Below are 19022 nucleotides of genomic sequence, written 5' to 3'. Positions count from 1 at the left end.
TTTAAATATAAAACATTGGTTTAGAAGAACCTCAGATCTTTGTCTACCAAATTTGATGTTGTGGTAGCAACCATAGAAGAAGCCAAGGATTTGGCATCATTGAGAGTTGATGAGTTGATGGGATCACTTCTATCGCATGAGGCAATGATAGACAGAAATAAGGATTCCACTTTGGAGATCGCTTTCAAAAGTGGGGTTTCTATTTCAAGAGACAGAGGTCGAGGCAAAAGTAGAATGAGAGGTAGAGGACAAAGCGAGAGATATCGTGATCAGAGAGATGATCAAGATGAGAATGAACATGAAAGTGGAAGCAACTACAGAAGCTTCAACAATAATCAAAGAGTTGACAAATCAAAGGTGAGATGTTATTATTGCAATAAATTTTGTCATTATGCTCATGATTGTAGGAAGAAGATAGTTGATCAAGGGAACCAAAGAGCTAATGTCACTACAGAGTGTACTAACTCCATGTTCCTAGATTACCATACCATGCATGAATCTTCTGCTAGTGTGTGGTTGTTAGACAGTGGTTGTAGTAACCACATGACAAGCAACAAGGATTTGGTTGCAAATTTCAATCAATCTGTGAAAACAGAAGTAAAGTTGGGCACTAAAAAAACAGTGGAAGTAGATGGCAAAGGAGTGGTCAATATTATGACCAAGCAGGGGGAGCTGAAGGCAATCTCAGAGGTATATTATGTTCCTAGTCTCAAACATAATTTGATAATTGTTAGTCAATTGACACCAAAAGGATACATAGCTATCTTTCAAGGTCAAGAATGTGTTATATACGACAAGCCCCTAAGCAAGCAGCTGATAGAAAAGGCGCAGATGATGAGGAAAAAACTCTTTCCTCTAATTATGAATGACAATGATTAGGTGAGTTCTTTTATAGTTGCATGTTCTAATGATTATTGGTTATGGCACTTTTGATTTGGACACTTGTGATGAGCCTCAAAAATGGATAATTATATGGGCTCATTCAACCTCCTAATTCGACTTAATCCACCATTATCATTAGTTTATTGCATGTTTTTTATTATATTTATGCTAATAGAGTGAATTGGGTTAGTAATTATGTCAACAAGTCTAACGGGTGCTTTGTGCAGATTTTTAGTCAATTTTGAGACAAAATCAAAGGTTTTAATGAGCAATTGGCAGCCAAATTCGTGGAAGAACAAGGGAGAGGATTTGTAGGAAGGTGTCCCCTTCATTTATGGGCCCTTACCTCAAATTCTCCACCATCAGCTCGGAGTTCAAGGGCTACCAAATCAATTATCACAAGGGCAGCCAAGCAAGTGCTAGTAAAAGTGCTGTTAACTACAAGTTTTGGCAGCCGAGTTCCTAAAGTTTAGGAGAGTTGTTGGGGTCCTCAATTTGTATAAATAAGAGGGCTTAGGGCCTCATTTCAGTTAGTCACTTTGTAGGCAGAAGTTAGCTAGTTTGTAGTTAGATTTTAGTCATTTTTTAGGTAGTAAGTTAGCTTTGCATTTCAGCACATTTTCAACTTTTCCTTGTGGAGAGTTTTTGGAATATAACTATTCTTTTGATCAATAAAGATGAATCTAGCTTTGCACCAGCTCTAAATCTCTCTTAGGAGGCTATAGCTCTTGGGGTTGGGCCCATTTCAAGTGCCCATTACCTCCTTTGTTTACTTTTATGTGTTTTTGTTGCATTCTTAGAATAAAATCTGTTATTTAGATTTAAATATTGTTTTGTTATTTAGGTTGCTTTTGATGATAAAAAAAAGACTTGTCATGTTCAAATTTAGTTGATAGGTTAATAACAGGGAATATATTCAGAAAAAGGTCCATCAAGCACCTCTGATTTCACCTCTCCTTCAGTGGGATCAGGAGCTGGGATCAAGGTGACCTTGCTGCCACCAAAAACACTGTCTTTGCTTCGCCATCCAATCATTAGTGTTCAATTTTTAATTGCAGAAGTTGGTTACATGTTCAGATTCTTGATTTCTTCGTTACATAGTTATTTCATGTGATTTCAATACAAATAAACTTCTGCTCCATTTCTTTGCTGTTATCTAGGTCATAATAGACTAACATAACTAGGTCTTTGATTTTCCAAATCCTTGTTCGTTTCGTTTGAAAAACAACTTGCAGAGCACCTGTTATCCTTCTTTATCTACCCATTCTCCATCAATCCCACCAACTTCATCCTCTACTTAGAATCCTTGATTTACGTTTTCCATTTTCTCACTCTGCCCTAGATTCCCATATTGTTGTGCAACATTGCTCTACCTCTCCTTGAACAAACCCAACCATTCTCGCCAGTTCTCAACTCCATTCCCCAAGTCCTGGACCTCCTCACATCCTTATCTCACCTCCATACCCACTATTTCATCTTTCTTCCTCCATCCATCCTTGAAAATCCCATTTCTGAACATCTTGTAGAAAATTACAGACATCCTGTAGAAATTCGAGAACATCCTGTAGAACCCCTGCAGACTTCCTGTAGAAGCTCACGAATGAGGTTTCTTGATAGCCAAACTCTGTGAACTCTCTGGAAGTGTGCTAGGGACCCCTTAGGCCCTCTCTAAACATTCCCAACCTCCTACAAGCATTCCCTTTCGCTAATCCACCTCTGCACAGTTAAAAACAGATAAAGCACATGCATGATAATTCTGACAACTTATTCAAAAATACAAAAAGATGTTTTATTCAGATAGTGATAACTTAGACACATGCATTTTACCTTCCTATAAGTCAATGGCATCTCTTTCAGTAGCTTGCATCCTTTTTTCGCATCAGTAGGGCTAGCTGGTAAAATTAGGGTTTGTTAGGGTTTGCATTTCCTTTCAGCTTTTCAGTTTCTTTCTGCAAGTAGATTAGCTTCCTTTGAGTTAGCTTTCATCCATCAGTTAAAAAGCTTCTTCTCAGATCTCATAGAAGTTGACTTAAGCCCCTAGTGGACTTGTGCCAGCTGACCAAGTGACAGCTGCGACAGGAGCTAGTACTTGTGCATACAGCACCGTCGCTTCCAAGTTTGTTACGAACTACCGGGTTGATAAAATTAAACAAGGGAGTCCCAGGAGTTGCAGCATTATTGTTGCAATACTAGGGCCCACCACTCTTTTTGGCGTCATTGCCGAGGAAGCGTCAGAATATTGGTGATTGTTGCTTTTCTTCTATTTTCTACTACAACCTTATGCTAATTAGTTTATCTCCTTTCTATTCTGCAATTTCATTTCCGCAACAGTAGATTAGATCTTTCCCGCTTTCATAGATTAGCATTTGAATTCTGCAATTTCAGTTCTGCAAGCATAGATTAGAATTTCAATTCCGTAATTTCATTTCTGCAAGCGTAGACTAGCATTTCGTTCCTGCAATTTCATTTGAGCAAAATAGATTAGTCCTTTCCTGCTTTCATTTCAATTCCGCATTTTCATTCCAGCAAGATAGATTTTAGTTAGTTGCAGTTCAATCTACTTCAGTTTTGCAGGTACAAGAAGAAAAAACAAAAATCAACGAAAAATATCTCCTTTCATGCCTTGTAGGAGTAGATATAAGTCAGAAAAACGTTTGCACAACACCCCCCACTGCTTCACACAACAAACCTTCTCTCTTCTTCGATGGCTATGAGTAAGAAGAACCCCTAGGTGGACATCAAGACATATTTGAAGAACCTCTAGGGGAGAAGAAGAAGAAAACATTCCTCTGGAGCGAATGGCTACAAGAAAAAATGTTGGGAGCAGTACCTTATCCAAAAATGAATTTGCAAATTAGATGGAAGATTTCAAGAGCGAGGTAAGGCAGTTTCTTGCCATGCAACTAGATACCTTGCGGATCCAAAAGAAGCAAGAAGAAGCCAAGAGAGCTTTGGCCATCTTTTGTCCCAGGTGCACTAGAAAGCATCCTAGCAATGAATGTCCATTACACTCCATAGAAGTGTGTTTTGTCTGTGAAGAAGACCATCATATGAACCAGTGTCCTTCCTTACCCGGACTCAAAGTTGCATATCAAAGGGCTAAAGGAGCAACTGAACCACTCTATTATATGAACCAAAGGAGGCCACATGGACCCATACCTTACCAGGAGGGAATGCAAGGGACATCGCAGACCTATTATGACCCCTATCAAGCCACTTCCATGTCTTCTTGGGGTCCCCCTGCTCATCCTTGCTGGTCCACACCCCCTCCTTGGTCGTATCCTCCTCAATACCATGCTTCTCCAGTTGCTCGTTCGTTTCACTCTTATGCTTAGCCACAGCCCCAGTGGAATGCACCTCTTCAGGGGTGGAGGCCCCAATACAAGTCTCCTCCCACTCATTTTCCTCCCCTACCTGCCCAGCCACAACCCCATCCACATCCATCTCAAATATACACCCCCACTCAACTACCCATACCACAATTTCCAAATCCACACATTGGAGTAGCTCAACCCAATTACAATGCTGAGGTACAACATGTCCAAATGACTCCTCTTGAGCTCAATTATCTTCACCATAGCTCAGGAAGAGTATTGCAAAACAGAGATTATATTGACAACATTGAAGGACCAAAGGAAAAAGAAGATTCAAAAGAGGAGATCAAAGCACCATGGGCTGCACTTGATGAAGAGAAGACATCAGAAGCAGAGATCAAGAAAGCTCCCTCATGGTTACCATCAAATCTTCCATGTATTCAAGAGAAAGATCAACAAAAAGAGGAAGATAAGAAAGTCATGGTAGAAGGTGACATGAAACATGATCCAGATCAACAAAAGGACCAAGGATATCAGAGCTATATTGAGATATGGTTTCAGACGGTCACTAAGTTGTAGCGTTACTCTCTTCCTCAACTATGTTTGATCCCTTCAAAGTCACATCATTTGGTCTCTGAAATCCGGATGGTTGTCAAAGCATGCATTTCAGGCATCCACATCATTCTGTCTCTAATCTCGATGTGCACATGGCTCCATTGGAAGTATTCTTACACTTGAAAATGATTTTGTTTTTCAAGTAGGGTAGGGTAGAAAAAAAAGAAAAAAAAAGAGAAAAAATGAAAATAAGAAGAAAATAAAAATCTAAGGTGAAAACCTCCTCAGAGGCACCTTAGATTGGATCATTGATTGAAAACCTCCATGAGGCGGTCAATGGGTTGGAAAGAAGAGAAAATAAAAAGGGAATAAGATCCCTGGGTGAAAACCTCCCTTGGAGGCGCCCAGGGCAGGCAATTAGGGTGAAAACCTCCATGAGGCGCCCTAGTTGCTTTTCAAAAAAAAGAGAAAAAGGAAAAGAAAAATAAACCTAATTTTTGTTGAATAATTGCAGATTGCAAGGACATTGCAGGTTAGGGGGATCGCTCAAAACAAAGACAAAGAGAGTTTCGTGCCTTCTACAGGAAGTTCTGTGTCTTCTACAGGAAGCCTACAAACAAGCCAAAATTGATTTCTGAAGAGGACCTGAAGGCCGAGAATCTTTCCATGAGGCCTGCAAGCATCCATGTTTCCATCCCTCAGCCTTCTCCATCATTTTTTCCATCTCATTGTGCGTCTTTCCTAGAAACTGTGTGTTCTACAGGAAGTTCCTGTAGCAATTACAGGATTTCTACAGGAAGCTAGAAATGGATTTCAAAAAGGTAGTTTGGCGAACATGATAGCTTCCTCAAGGGTTCAAAAGTCCTCCTACAATCTTCAAACTCCTCCATCATCTCCGTGCCTACATCATAGCGCAAGCTCATTTTTTTTTACCATGCAAAAACTTGCAGAATGCTTTGAAGAAAAAATACATAGAACATAATTTGTTTTTTCCATAGCTTGAAAACCATGCATCCATTTGCAAAACTGTTACAGGGTGAGTTGTATAGGGACGATGGCAACATGCCCGAGCAATTTCAGCCAATTTTTGTGCACGGTTTCCAAGAAATCAGCCTCCATCACCTTCAACCATTTTTGCATTTTCTCCATATCCATGCATCCGTTTCAAAACTTGTTTCATGGGGAGATGCACATGGGTGATAGTAGCCTACCCAAGCAGTTTCAGTCGATTCCAATGCACAGTTTCCGTGAAATTGATATGTGTAATATTCAACAATTTTCCATCTTTCTCGAAATCTGTGCATCCATTGATCGCAATTTTGCTATGGGAGGTGCATAATGATGATAGGAACATGCTTAGCAAGTTTCAAATCGATCCGATCTATCATTCGGGAGCAATGGCAAAAACAAGTTTATGCCTTGTAAAAAATTCAACATCAGCAGCTTGAGGGTGCAGATCTGAACGTGAAGCCAGCTCCTGCAGCATGGATCCGGCCAGAGGATACCTACACAAGAAAAAATATCCATGAATCACCCACCAAGCCATCATGAAACCACAAAAACCAATGCATATAGCAAATGAAAGGCCATAGCACCTCACGGCAACCACATTCAACTTCCAGGTATGTGACTAAAACTCATTCCTCTATTGCATGAATCTAATTTAAGAACTGCATTAACGAATGGAATGGTGGGATTAAGCCACGAATCTAGCAAGGTTAACCCGACATTGCCTTCTCTAGCACTTAGCCGGAAGTCATGCAGTATACGTGGAGAGTCGACTCACGTGAAAATTAAAACAACACGGAGTGTTGGCCGTTTAAACCTCAGTGCAATTGATGGCAGTGATTATAGGGGGAAAACATATAGTTCATGAACAACACTACCGTCTGCATGTGGCCATGTACACCTGGCCACTTCACTCCCTCACCACAAATCACACAACAATTAAAAAATGCTCGGCTGACTCTCACCACCCGCTGATTAATTTGCACTTGCAACGTTCTTAGCCGAAGTACGCGTCCTCTGCTCTCACAATCTGTTAACCCATCATCCTCCATGAGCTTTTCGGCCTAGTTCAAAATTCTCCTGCGTACTAGGCTCGTTCGAAGGCGCAGTGGCGCTCTACAGGAAGCGGGGGGGTCTTCTATAGGAAGTACGACATATCCATACGAAGAAGGGAGCCTAAACTTTTCTTCATCAAGATTGGAGTTCTGAGGAAGGTAGGCTCGAAGCACACTCCCCCATGCATAATACGTTTGAAAGGTGGTGAATTAAACTATTTTTAATAGAGACAAGTCTGCCCGTGAGTCGAAAACTGTAGTTGCCTGTGTATAGCACGAAATTTCTCAGTCGATTTTGTGTCATCCTCCACAGTTGCCGATAAAAAAAAATTTCTCCTGTAGAAAAGTTAAAGCACTGTGAGGGCTAACATGTGCATGAAGAATGTGAATTTTATGTGGTTGTATGCATGCTGGGGATGAAAATTAAGCTCTACACTCTATCTGTGGGAGCCTAATTCCCTTCTGACAGTCGAGTTTTGGGCAGCAAAAGCATTATAACCAGGGAATTGGTGCAAAGTTGAAATACAAACACCTGAGAAATCCTGTCCTGAGGATCAAAAGAGGAAACCATAAAACAACAGTAAGGAAAGGGAGCACATTGAGGCAGAAGAGAAATCCAAGGGTAAGGAAACCCAGGACAGACCACCACAGAAAGAACAAGAAGAGAAACAAGAGAAAGGCCAAGCTGCTGAGCCCAAAACTATGGGTGGAACACAGGCACAAACACCAAGGGAGAAACGATTGCAAATCAGGGCAGAGAGGACTGAAAAAGTCCAAGCAAGTGAGGGCACACCCAAGGCAACCACAGGAAAATTAAAAGAGAAGGCACCCCCAGCCAAGCAGGCCAAAACAATGAAAATCATTTCTACAGGAAGCCAGAAGACTGTTTCTACAAGAAGCCAGAAAATAGTTTCTACAGGAAGACAGAAAACAGTCGACACAGGACTTTCTACAGGAAGTATGGAAACAGAGGAATAAAAACGAGAAATCGCCTGAGATTTTAGCCAAGGAGGCAGCAGCTGTGCTGGCTACCCTTAGCACATCTCTAAAGCAAAAAGGACAGCGAAAGAGGGAGCCTTCCATGTATTTTAAGTCAAGAAGGAGCATGCGGATAAAAACTGGCAGACCCCAACCAAAGTCAAAAGAGCCAACCACAATTGTAGACACCCTAGATACACAAAAGGAAAAGTCTCCCTCAAAGGCATCCATCACCTATGAACAGGGAAGCCCGAAGACATCCACCTGGAGAGAAAGAATGAAAATGTTGGACACAACAACCTATCTATAGGATGCTGAGACCGTTCTACAGGAAACGCTGGCTAAGCTAAGAGACACCAAGAAATTGGAGGAAAATGTGGCCAAACAATCACAGGAAGAAGGAAAGACAAGGAAACATCTGATGAACAACAAGGAGAGGACAAACTACCAACTGAGGTTGAAGCTTTAACAAAACTGCTACAGGAAAAGGAGCACATGCAGTGGGAAGAAGCAAAGAGAAGCATGGTTTCATGACCAAGAAGAGGACATCACTTCAGAAGCTTGGCACGACAGGGAGGCCACCACGGCCATCAAAGATGATGAGATAGATTAGTTTCTCAGAGGATGAGCAACACTTTCAGTAGGGGTGATGATGAGCCCCAAAAATGGATAATTATACAGGCTCATTCAACCTCCTAATTCGACTTAATCCACCATTCTCATTAGTTTATTGCATGTTGTTTATTATATTTATGCTAATAGAGTGAATTGGGTTAGTCATTATGCCAACAAGTCTAATGGGTGCTTTGTGCAGACTTTTAGTCAATTTTGAGACAAAATCAAATGTTTAATGAGCACTTGGCAGCCAAATTCGTGGAAGAACAAGGGAGAGGATTTGTAGGAAGGTGTCCCCTTCATTTATGGGCCCTTACCTCGAATTCTCCACCATCATCTTGCAGTTCAAGGGCCACCAAATCAATTATCACAAGGGTAGCCGAGCAAGTGCTAGTAAAAGCGTTGTTAACTACAAGTTTTGGTAGCCGAGTTCCTAAAGTTTAGGAGGGTTATTGGGGTCCTCAATTTGTAAAAATAAGAGGGCTTAGGGCCTCATTTCAGTTAGTCACTTTGTAGGCAGAAGTTAGCTAGTTTTTAGTTCAATTTTAGTCATTATTTTAGTCATTTTTTAGGCAGTAAGTTAGCTCTGCATTTCAGCACATTTTCAAGTTTTCCTTGTGGACAGTTTTTGGAATGTAACTATTATTTTGATCAATAAAGATGAATCCAGATTTGCACCAGTTCTAAATCTCTCTTAGGAGGCTGTAGCTCTTGGGGTTGGGCCCATCACAAGTGCCCAGTACCTCCTTTGTTTACTTTTATGTGTTTTTGTTCCATTCTTAGAATAAAATCTGTTATTTAGACTTAAATCTTGTTTTGTTATTTAGGTTACTTTTGATGATAAAAAAAGGATTTTCATGTTCAGATTTAGTTGATAGGTTAATAACAGGGAAGATCTTCAGAAAAAGGGACATCAAGCACCTCTGGTTTCACCTCTCCCTCAGTGGGATCAAGCGCTGGGATCAAGGTGACCTTGCTGCCACCAAAAACATTGTCTTTTCTTCGCCATGCAATCATTAGTGTTCAATTTTTAATTGTAGAAGTTGGTTACATGTTCAGATTCTCGATTGCTTTGTTGCATAGTTATTTCATCTAATTTCAGTACAAATAAACTTCTGTTCCATTTCTTTGCTGTTATCTAGGTCATAATAGACTAACGTAACTAGGTCTTTGATTTTCCAAATCCTTGTTTGTTTCGTTTGAAAAAAAATTTGCAGAGCACCTGTTATACTTATTTATCTACCCATTCTCCATCAATCCCACCTGCTTCATCCTCTACATAGAATCCTTGCCTTACGTTTTCCATTTTCTCACTCTGCCCTAGATTCCTATATTGTTGTGCAACATTTCTCTACCTCTCCTTGAACAAACCCAACCATCCTCGCCACTTCTCAGCTCCATTCCCCAAGTCCTGGACCTCCTCACACCCTTATCTCACATCCATACCCACTCCTTCATCTTTCTTCCTTCGTCCATCCTTGAAAATCCCATTTCTGAACATCCTGTAGAAAATTACAGACATCCTGTACAAATTCCAGAACATCCTGTAGAACCCCTGCAGACTTCCTGTAGAAGCTCACAAATGAGGTTTCTTGATAGCCAAACTCTGTGAAACTCTCTGGAAGGGTGCTAGGGACCCCTTAGGCCCTCTATGAACCTTCCCAACCTCCTACAATAATTCCCTTTCGCCAATCCACCTCTGCACAGTCAAAAACAGTTAAAGCACATGCATGATAATTCTGACAACTTATTCAAAAATACAAAAAGATGTTTTCTTCAGATAGTGATAACTTAGACACATGCATTTTACCTTCCTAGAAGTCGATGGCATCTCTTTCAGTAACTTTCATCCTCTTTTTCACATCAGTAGGGCTAGCTGGTAAAATTAGGGTTTGCTAGGGTTTGCATTTCCTTTCAGCTTTTCAGTTTCTTTCTGCAAGTAGATTCGCTTCCTTTGAGTTAGCTTTCATCCATCAGTTAAAAAGCTTCTTCTCAGAGCTCATAGAAGTTCGCTTAAGCCCCTAGTGGACTTGTGCTAGCTGACCAAGTGACAGTTGCGGAAAGAGCTAGTACTTGTGCATACAGCACCGTCGCTTCCAAGTTTGTTACGAACTACAGAGTTGATAAAATTAAAGAAGGGAGTCCCAGGAGTTGCATCATTATTGCTACAATACTAGGGCCCACCAACTTGCACTTTTCTGGTTTAAGATTTTTGCAACAGAAACAGATGGTCAGAGGATTGCCTCCCATCAAAGAACTTGCTAGTACTTGTGAGTGTTGCATCTTGGGAAAGCAACATTGTGAAAGTTTTCCAAGGGGAGTTGCATACAGAGCAAAGCAACCTCTTGAGCTAGTGCATACAGACTTGTGTTTACCTATGGGGACATGGTGGATTGGTGGAAGTTGTTACTTCCTTACTTTCATTGATGATTATAGCCGAAAGAATTGGGTTTATTTCTTGAAGAAGAAGTCTAAAATTTTTGCAAAGTTCAAGGAATTCAAGGCCTTAACAGAAAACCAAAGTGATTGACAGATCAAGGTATTTAGGTCAGATTGTGGTGGAGAATATGACTCAAATGCATTCCATGATTACTGCAAACAACATGGAATCAGAAGACAATTTACAACCAGGTACACACCACAGCAGAATGGTGTAGCAAAGAGAAAGAACATGACAATTATGAACATGGTAAAAAGCATGTTGAAAGGCAAAAATTTGTTTAGTGAGTATTGGGCAGAAGAAGTTGCATGTGCTATTTATATGATCAACAAATCTCCTACAAAGTGTGTTATTAACGGAGTACCAGAACACACATGGTCAGGTATGTCTTACAGCGTATCTCATATTAGGGTATTTGGGTGTGTAGCTTATGCACATGTGCCTAAGGAGCGAAGAGACAAATTGGATGATAAAGTGAAAAATGCATATTTAATGGTTATAGTGAGTAATCAAAAGCTTACAAATGGTATAACCCTATCACAAAGAAGACTATAATTAGTAGAGATGTTGTGTGCAAATAACAAGAGTCGTGGAATGGAACTATAGACAAAACAGTTGATGCACAAGTGCCACTGATGGAAGAAGATGATGTAGCAGAAAAGGAGTAGCAAGAATCATAGGTGAAGACACCAAACAAACACACACCAACAAGGACTCCAAGGTTTCCAGATCATCATGGTTCTTTAAGCAGATCAACAGATCGAGATTCTCTTTAAAATCAATCAGGTGATGTATCAAGCAATGGTAAGAGAAAGATGAGAACTCTGAAAGATATTTATGATGATTTGGATGTTAGTTCAAATTTTTCATTGTTGTCATTCCATCCTTCTTCGTTTGAAGAAGCAATCAAAGATGAAAATTGGGTGCAAGCCATGGATGAAGAAATTGAAGCTATTGAAAATAATGATACATAGGATTTGGTTGATTTTCCAAAGGACAAAAATCTCATTGGTGTGAAGTGGGTGTACAAGAGAAAGTTGAATGAGAAAGGTGAAATTGACATATTTAAAGCTAGACTTGTAGCAAAAGGATTCTTGCAGCAACTGGGAATAGATTTTGGAGAAACTTTTACTCCAGTAGCCAAATTGGATACTGTAAAAGCAGTTCTAGCCACAACAGCTTAGAACAAGTGGAAAATCTATCAGATGGATGTGAAATCAGCCTTCTTGAATGGAAATATAGAAGAAGAAATTTATGTGCAGCAACCTCGAGGATATGAAGTTGAAAGTAATGAAGATAAAGTTTACAGCTTGAAGAAAGTGCTCTATGGATTGAAGCAAACACCTAGAGCTTGGTAAAGTAGAATTGACAACTACATGATCAAAAATGGATTTTGCAGAAGTAAGATTGTAACTAACTTGTACAAAAAGGTAAATGAGCATGGACAAATTTTGATTGTTTGTTTATATGTTGATGACATGATTTTTACAAGTGATTTTGAGTTAAATGAATTTAAAGCAGTCATGATGAAAGAATTTGAGATGACAGATCTTGGTCTCATGAAATATTTTCTTGGCATAGAAGTTGAGCAATCTGAAAAAAAGGAATTTTTATTTGTCAAAATAAATATGCCAAAGATTTGTTAAAAAGGTTTAGGATGGAAAATTGCAAACCTGTCCCTACACCAGTTGCAACAAGTACAAAGTTAAGCAATGATGATGAAGGATCAAATATCAATCCAACTCTAGTCAAAAGATTGGTTAGCAGCCTCATGTATCTCACAGCTACAATACCGGATATCATGCAAGGAGTGAGTTTGATTTTCATATTTATGGAGACTCCAAAAGACACACATTGGAGTGCAGGAAAAAGAATTCTGAGATACATAGCAGGAACTAGAGATTGTGGCATAATGTATGCAAGCACAGAAAAGAAGGATTTGATTGGATACACAGATAGTGATTTTGCACGCAGTTTGGATGATAGGAAGAACACTTCTGGTTATGTGTTCCACCTTGGTTCAGGTGTGATTTCATGGGCATCTAAGAAGCAGCTCATTGTGACATTGTCGTCAGCAGAAGCAGAATATGTAGCAGCAACATCAACAACATGTCAAGCAGTGTGGTTAAGAAGAGTATTTGATGGACGCAAAGCGGAAACAGAAAGGATCAACAACAATATATTGTGACAACACCTCAACAATTGCACTATCAAGAATAGTGTGTTTCATCACAAGGGCAAGTATATTGATATTAGATATTACTTTATTAGAGAACTTCTGAGCAATGGAGAAGTTCACTTGAAGCCTTGTAAATCTAGTGATCAATTCACTGATATATTTACTAAGTAATTACCAAAAGATGTGTTTGAGTTTCATAGAAGAAACTTGGGTGTTGTAGCACGCATGTTTTAGTTGTCATGAGTTATGTTTTAGTTTAGGAGTCGTAATTAAGGGGGAGTGTTAAAATAAGATAATTACTCTTGTATGAGGAGTTGGCTAAACATAGAGAGTTAGTTAACTAAGTGATTGAGTGTTTGAGTGTTGAGTGAACTCGAGTTAAGTGATAGATGACTTTTAGTGTGTGGTTGCATGTCAAAATATTTTAAGCAAGTATAGCCTTCACCGAGTTCATTATAAGCATCATGTTTTGTGTGATCAATGAAAGAGTATCAGCTAGTGTTTTATGTGTGAATAATTCATACTTTGTATCCTCCACCTTTCCAACAAAATTAAGTTGTAACTTTTTAAATTTTCAATTAAATTATTTGGATTTCCTCAATGGCCACATTACCAAAGAGAATGATAGGATACCTGTGAAATTGATTCAATTTTAATTAAAATTAACTTGTGACTCTTTGCCTTTTCAGAAATCAAAGGTGTGGATTAGGTAATCAGATGAAGTATAGTCATCCGAAAATAGTTGATTAAAAAAAATAAAAAATAAAAAAGCCACTAAAAACATAAAAAATAAAAAATCCACAACTTCATAGAGTTAAAATAAATATATAATTTTATTTGAAATAAAGTTGTAACACTTTTCAAACCTGAAATCGCAATGCGCTGGATTAGATAATCAGATGAGACACATTCCGCCGACAAAAAATCTTGCGCATTGATTTAAAACAAAATATAAAATTCCACCACCATTATTGGCCTAATGAATTAAAATATAAAATTATAACAATTTGATCGAAATAAAGCATCATAAAAAATTCCACAACCTTTTTTTTAATGGGAGGGGCTAGGTCCCAGGAGAAGCAGAATGGGGCCCTCTTTTAATTACATTATACCGTCAGACTGAGCTAACAAACTGTCAAATCAACACATACATTAGCTGTAAACAACCATCATATCGAACAGGGAATACGCTGCAACACTGGGGTGCAGCTCAGTAGGATTTGAACCTAGTCGGGGGGTGTAAACACTTATTGGCCTAATAAATTAAAATATAAAATTATAAAAATTTGATCGAAATAAAGCATCATCGAATCAATAAGCCAGATTCGAAACCCACCGTCGTGTAAAAGTCAATCAGCATCTTTTCTGTTTGCTATAATAAATGAAATTATTATAAGTTTCGGAAGGACTATCTGGTCTGTTTCTGGTAAGAGATTATATATGTTAAAAAAAAGAGAATATATATATTAAAAAATAGAAATTATATACGTTAAAAAAAAAAGAATATATATATTAAAAAATAGAAATTATATACGTTAAAAAAAGAGATTATATATGTTTAAAAAAAATAGTAAGTGTAAATTATACATATTTTTGGGGTTAGATTTGAAACAAGTTGTTTTTAATGTAATTTTTTGGAAGTTTTTCTGGTCTAATTTTTCTAAAATTTAACAGAAATCTATTGAAATCACAAGTTTGATAGATAACCCTGCACAATCCAAGTGTCTTAGTGATTTTCAATTTGTTAAATCTATATTATAGAGTCATAAAACCAATTTAAATAATACAAATCAAGATTTCACCTTAATTTTTTCCATTAGATTTCTACTGTAAAAATCTAAAAGTTCATGGTAAAAACAACTCCGATTCGAAATACACCCTCGAGTAAATAGTTCATGAAGAGGATTTTCGTGTTGTTATAATAATCCAAATTTATATATAATTTCTGAACAATAACGGATCGATTTCCTTCCCATCAACTCACAAGTAACAAAAAGAACATTACAAACTGTGGACTAAATTACTTCGTTTTCGTCTGGACACATGTGATAGCCAGATGTTATCACATGTGTCTGACAACTTACAATATTGTACGGCGAAGCCATCCTACAAATCACATGTGTCCAACAACTTTAAATATTGTACGGAGAAGCGATCCATAAATCACCATTCCCCAGAGCTTCTAGAAGCTACACCGTTGGATCGGTGGAGCGAGATTTAAGAAGTGATGCACCACAAGCGGCCACAACCACATGCACCCCCCTTCCTAAATACATTCCAACATTAAAAAATGAACAGCTTTACCGTGAAGTAGACACTTCAGAAATATTTTATCTAGGTGGATATGGTGGACGGCAGGAGTCATGCCAGCAGTCTCCAAACTCCCATGCTATTCACAGAATTTGAACCAATAAACAACTATAAATATAATATGTTTGGCGTTGCTTGTACCATAGAAAAACGAAACGCTCTATATATAACCAATGCTGTATCAGGGAAGACAAGCTATCATCATCCTGTCCTTGCAACAGCATTGTGTTCCGTGTTCGGATTGCCGGGCCTTCTCTCGAACACGACTGAGGCGCTGCCCAGGAAACAAGACCTTATCTATTCTTCTCTCTAACTCCATATCTTCTCACAACTTATCTTGGAATTTGGAAGTAATATTGTTTTTAATATTCTCCAAGTTGATCTCCTCCTTTATCCCCCAATGGTGAAAACTAGGACTAGGCATCCTTATGCCAGCCTTCTAGAGCTAGAGGTGGGGGATTTGACTAGAGTTAGAAGTAATTTTGGGTAGCCTCTTGGCTTGAATGTTGTACAACTTCTTCTTGTACATCATATACCTAAACATAGCCGTTGACAATGGGCGATAGGCTAGTTTCAATCAAGAGAATATGGTAGGGAGTACTTCCCTTAATCTTGAGATTGTAAGTTATAAATTGAGGAGTATGGTAAGTTATAAATAGGGAGTATGGCAAGTTATAAATTGAGCAGTTTGTGTATAGGAGGGATGAGGATCGAACTTTCCATTTTGAAAATTTTAGCTTCATAACTTTAATGTCCCTAGCATGTCCCTAGCTTTCCCATTAGCGAGCTTCTTAATCGAGAACTCCACGTCTTCCAAAGAAAAAATATCTTCTTCTATAGGAGTGTTTACTATGTTTCCCATGGTATCAAGGGAGTCATAAATATTCTTAAGATAAATATTCCATTCCTTTAAGGAGATCAAATTATTTTCTTTCATTTTACAGAAAAGAATATTCCTCCAAAATTTTGTACTCTTAGTTTTTGGAGGTGAAGGAGGCTTTCTTGCCTCTTATTTATATAGTGTCATTTCTTTTTTTTATAGGAACTTTGTACACGCTTATTTTATCAAGATTAACAATTTTCATCATTCTCTTGACGATTCTACTAGCACTGGGTAGAAATTTTTTTCTTAATTTTTCTCATCATCTTCCTCTAGCTTCAATATTCTCATGCAGGTTATTTACCATATTATTTTGTAATATAATCTACCAAAGCGCAACATTTTCCTTTAGATTTTTTATGGAAAATTGAACCCAATTGGGACATTGAACATTCTCATACTCAATACTACATTTTGAACTCCCTTATCTAGTGAATGAGAGCATTATCCTTTAAATTCCCATCGTAGAAATGAAGCCTTCCTCCTTGCACTCCCTTTGTCCTTCAAAAAAGATATAAAACACAGATGAATATTCTTCCTCAATATTTCATGTTTTTTCAATCTCTTCCTTTGTTTCTTTGTCTATTTAAGAATAGACAAATTTCCCTTTCTTCAATTCTTTTGTCCTCTTTCTAAATTTCTCCATGGCCGGATTCCTAGCACCTCTTTTTGCTATTGCTCCTCTTGGTAGTAACATTCTTGCAATTTGCTTACCTTGGACTTAGGTTTCCACAAGTTGCTTCCAATATTTTTGTTAACCTACCTCTCTCAAGTCCTTCCACCTCCACATTTTATAGAAACATTCTTGCGAACTAATGCTCATGCTTGGAGCTTAACTTGGATCTGATACCATTTGATGCTCATGCTTGGAGCTTAACTTGGATCTGATACCATTTGATGCTAGCCATGGAATCAAAACCTATTTACAACAATCATGATGCTCTACCAAAATGCCCAGCTTCAAACATTCTTATTGATTATATAAATTTTAACTAATGCCAAACAACATGAATTTTGGATAATTTCCCTTATTCAATGAAATTTTGAACCTACTAAAAAAACTGGCACATTTAGATGGTTTCAATCTCCTTTGTTTTTGAAATACATGCTAGGGGAGGGATGCCATTACTTGTGCGCCCTCCCCTCCACCTTGCCTACAACCACGTGAACCGCATGGGGAGTCATACGATAGGTGTCCGAAATGGACTGCCACGTGTTGGGCACCGTGTCAAGCTTCCAAAACATGCTTCCGCACCATCTCAAGGGTTGTTTCCACCTCATTTTTGTGATGTGTTGTTTCCCTCTTGTTTTTCTGTTCGGGTCCGATTGTTGGGCGCTTCGTCTGCCATGGTTGAGCTGATGTCCACCATTGTTTGCCGATACGCGTCCATGGTTGGAACAGGGTTTATGTCTTTCTTGTGGTTTTCCGCCTGCAATTGTTGGTCATTCTGGACCGCCAGTGGTTTAGGGTTTCCTTGGTGGTGGTTTAATTCGCGCTATTTGTTGTTTGGGGAGGAGCCAGTAGTAGTTTCAGCCAGTTCGAGGTTGAAGGTTGCATTTACAGGTAATTGCAGGTTTTTATGTTTTTTGTTTTTTTTTTTTGTTTTTTGTTGACCAATTGCTAATTTCCAACTTGTTGTAGGCGTGGCGAGCTTTGGAGACGGTCTGGCGAAGGTGTGGCGAGCTCTGGACTTGAACATGGCTTCTATCCGGTAGGATTTTAATCCTACCAGCCATTTCTGATGTGTTCTTCAACACAAAACACCTTATTAGAATTTTTGTTAACTTTGCATGGTAGGTTTTGAGGGTTTAGGGTTTTGCAGGTTAGGGGTTTAGGGTTTTGCTGGTTTCCCATCACGTTTCCCATCAAGTTTTTGCAGGGTTTAGGGTTTTGGGCAAAATTCTAAATTTTTTAAGCCTTGGTTAGGGGTTTAGGGTTTCTGTTGCTCCTCTTTTCAGCGGCTTACCTCCTCTTCTCCATTGCCTGTAGCAGCTTCCCTTCCCTCTGCTTCAGCCCCTACCTTTCTTCTTCCCCCATCTCCTTGCCACTGTCTCTTCCTCCTTCTGCTTGTTGCTGCCTTCAACCCTGTCGTCTCCTCATTTCATTAAAAATTCCCTGTGGGAATGAAACAAAAGATAAAACTGAGGCTTGTCGAACTAAAAGAACTGGCATCCATTAGTATTAGGCCCACTATTTGCCTACTGCTGAGCACTTGTCATAGAAGGAATATACCATAGAGAGAAGGCCATGACCTATATGTTTAGCAATGAAGTTTTCATCTTCAAACTTGCTACCATAGATAGAGATTCATCTGCTGCCATCTCCCTTCACAAAATCACCAGCTTGAATCATGAAGTCCTTAATAACCCTGTGAAAATGGCAACCTTTATAGCCAATAGGAATGCCCACTTTCCTGTATTCCCCTGTGCAGAACTGCTGAAAGTTTTTAGCTGTCCTGGGAACAATATTGGCAAAGAGCTCCATCTTAATACATCCGACTGGAATGGTGCCTATTGTTACGTCAAAGAAAACGACAGGATTCTTTGGATTTGGAGGCTTTTGGTGCCATTCGACCACCCCTGCTACCCCTACTCCACTTGCCATTTATGTCGATGCTACACCCCTGGGAGGTTGTAGTTTAACTGTAATATGTTTTGGGAGGTTGTTTTTCAGACTTTTTAGTCAAATATTGAACAGAAAACTATTATATATTTTGGGAGATTGTAGTTTAACTGTTATATGTTTTGGGAGGTTGTAATTTAACTGTTATATGTTTTGGAAGATTGCTTTTTAGACATGTTTAAT

At 38.8% G+C, this 19022-nt stretch overlaps 1 pseudogene; it reads right to left on the bottom strand.

Moving 5' to 3' along the window:
• Nucleotides 1–18524: 18524 nt before the first annotated feature.
• On the bottom strand, nucleotides 18525–18821 carry LOC149170790 (peptidyl-prolyl cis-trans isomerase CYP22 pseudogene; annotated as a pseudogene).
• Nucleotides 18822–19022: the final 201 nt, after the last annotated feature.

Source organism: Pinus tabuliformis, chromosome 4_2 (genome assembly GCF_031772625.1).
Source record: "Pinus tabuliformis cultivar Carrire ecotype Pingquan chromosome 4_2, CPIR1, whole genome shotgun sequence".
Taxonomy (NCBI): Eukaryota; Viridiplantae; Streptophyta; class Pinopsida; order Pinales; family Pinaceae; genus Pinus; species Pinus tabuliformis.
Note: the sequence above shows the minus strand (reverse complement) of the source record. Positions and strands in the feature narration are given on the sequence as shown.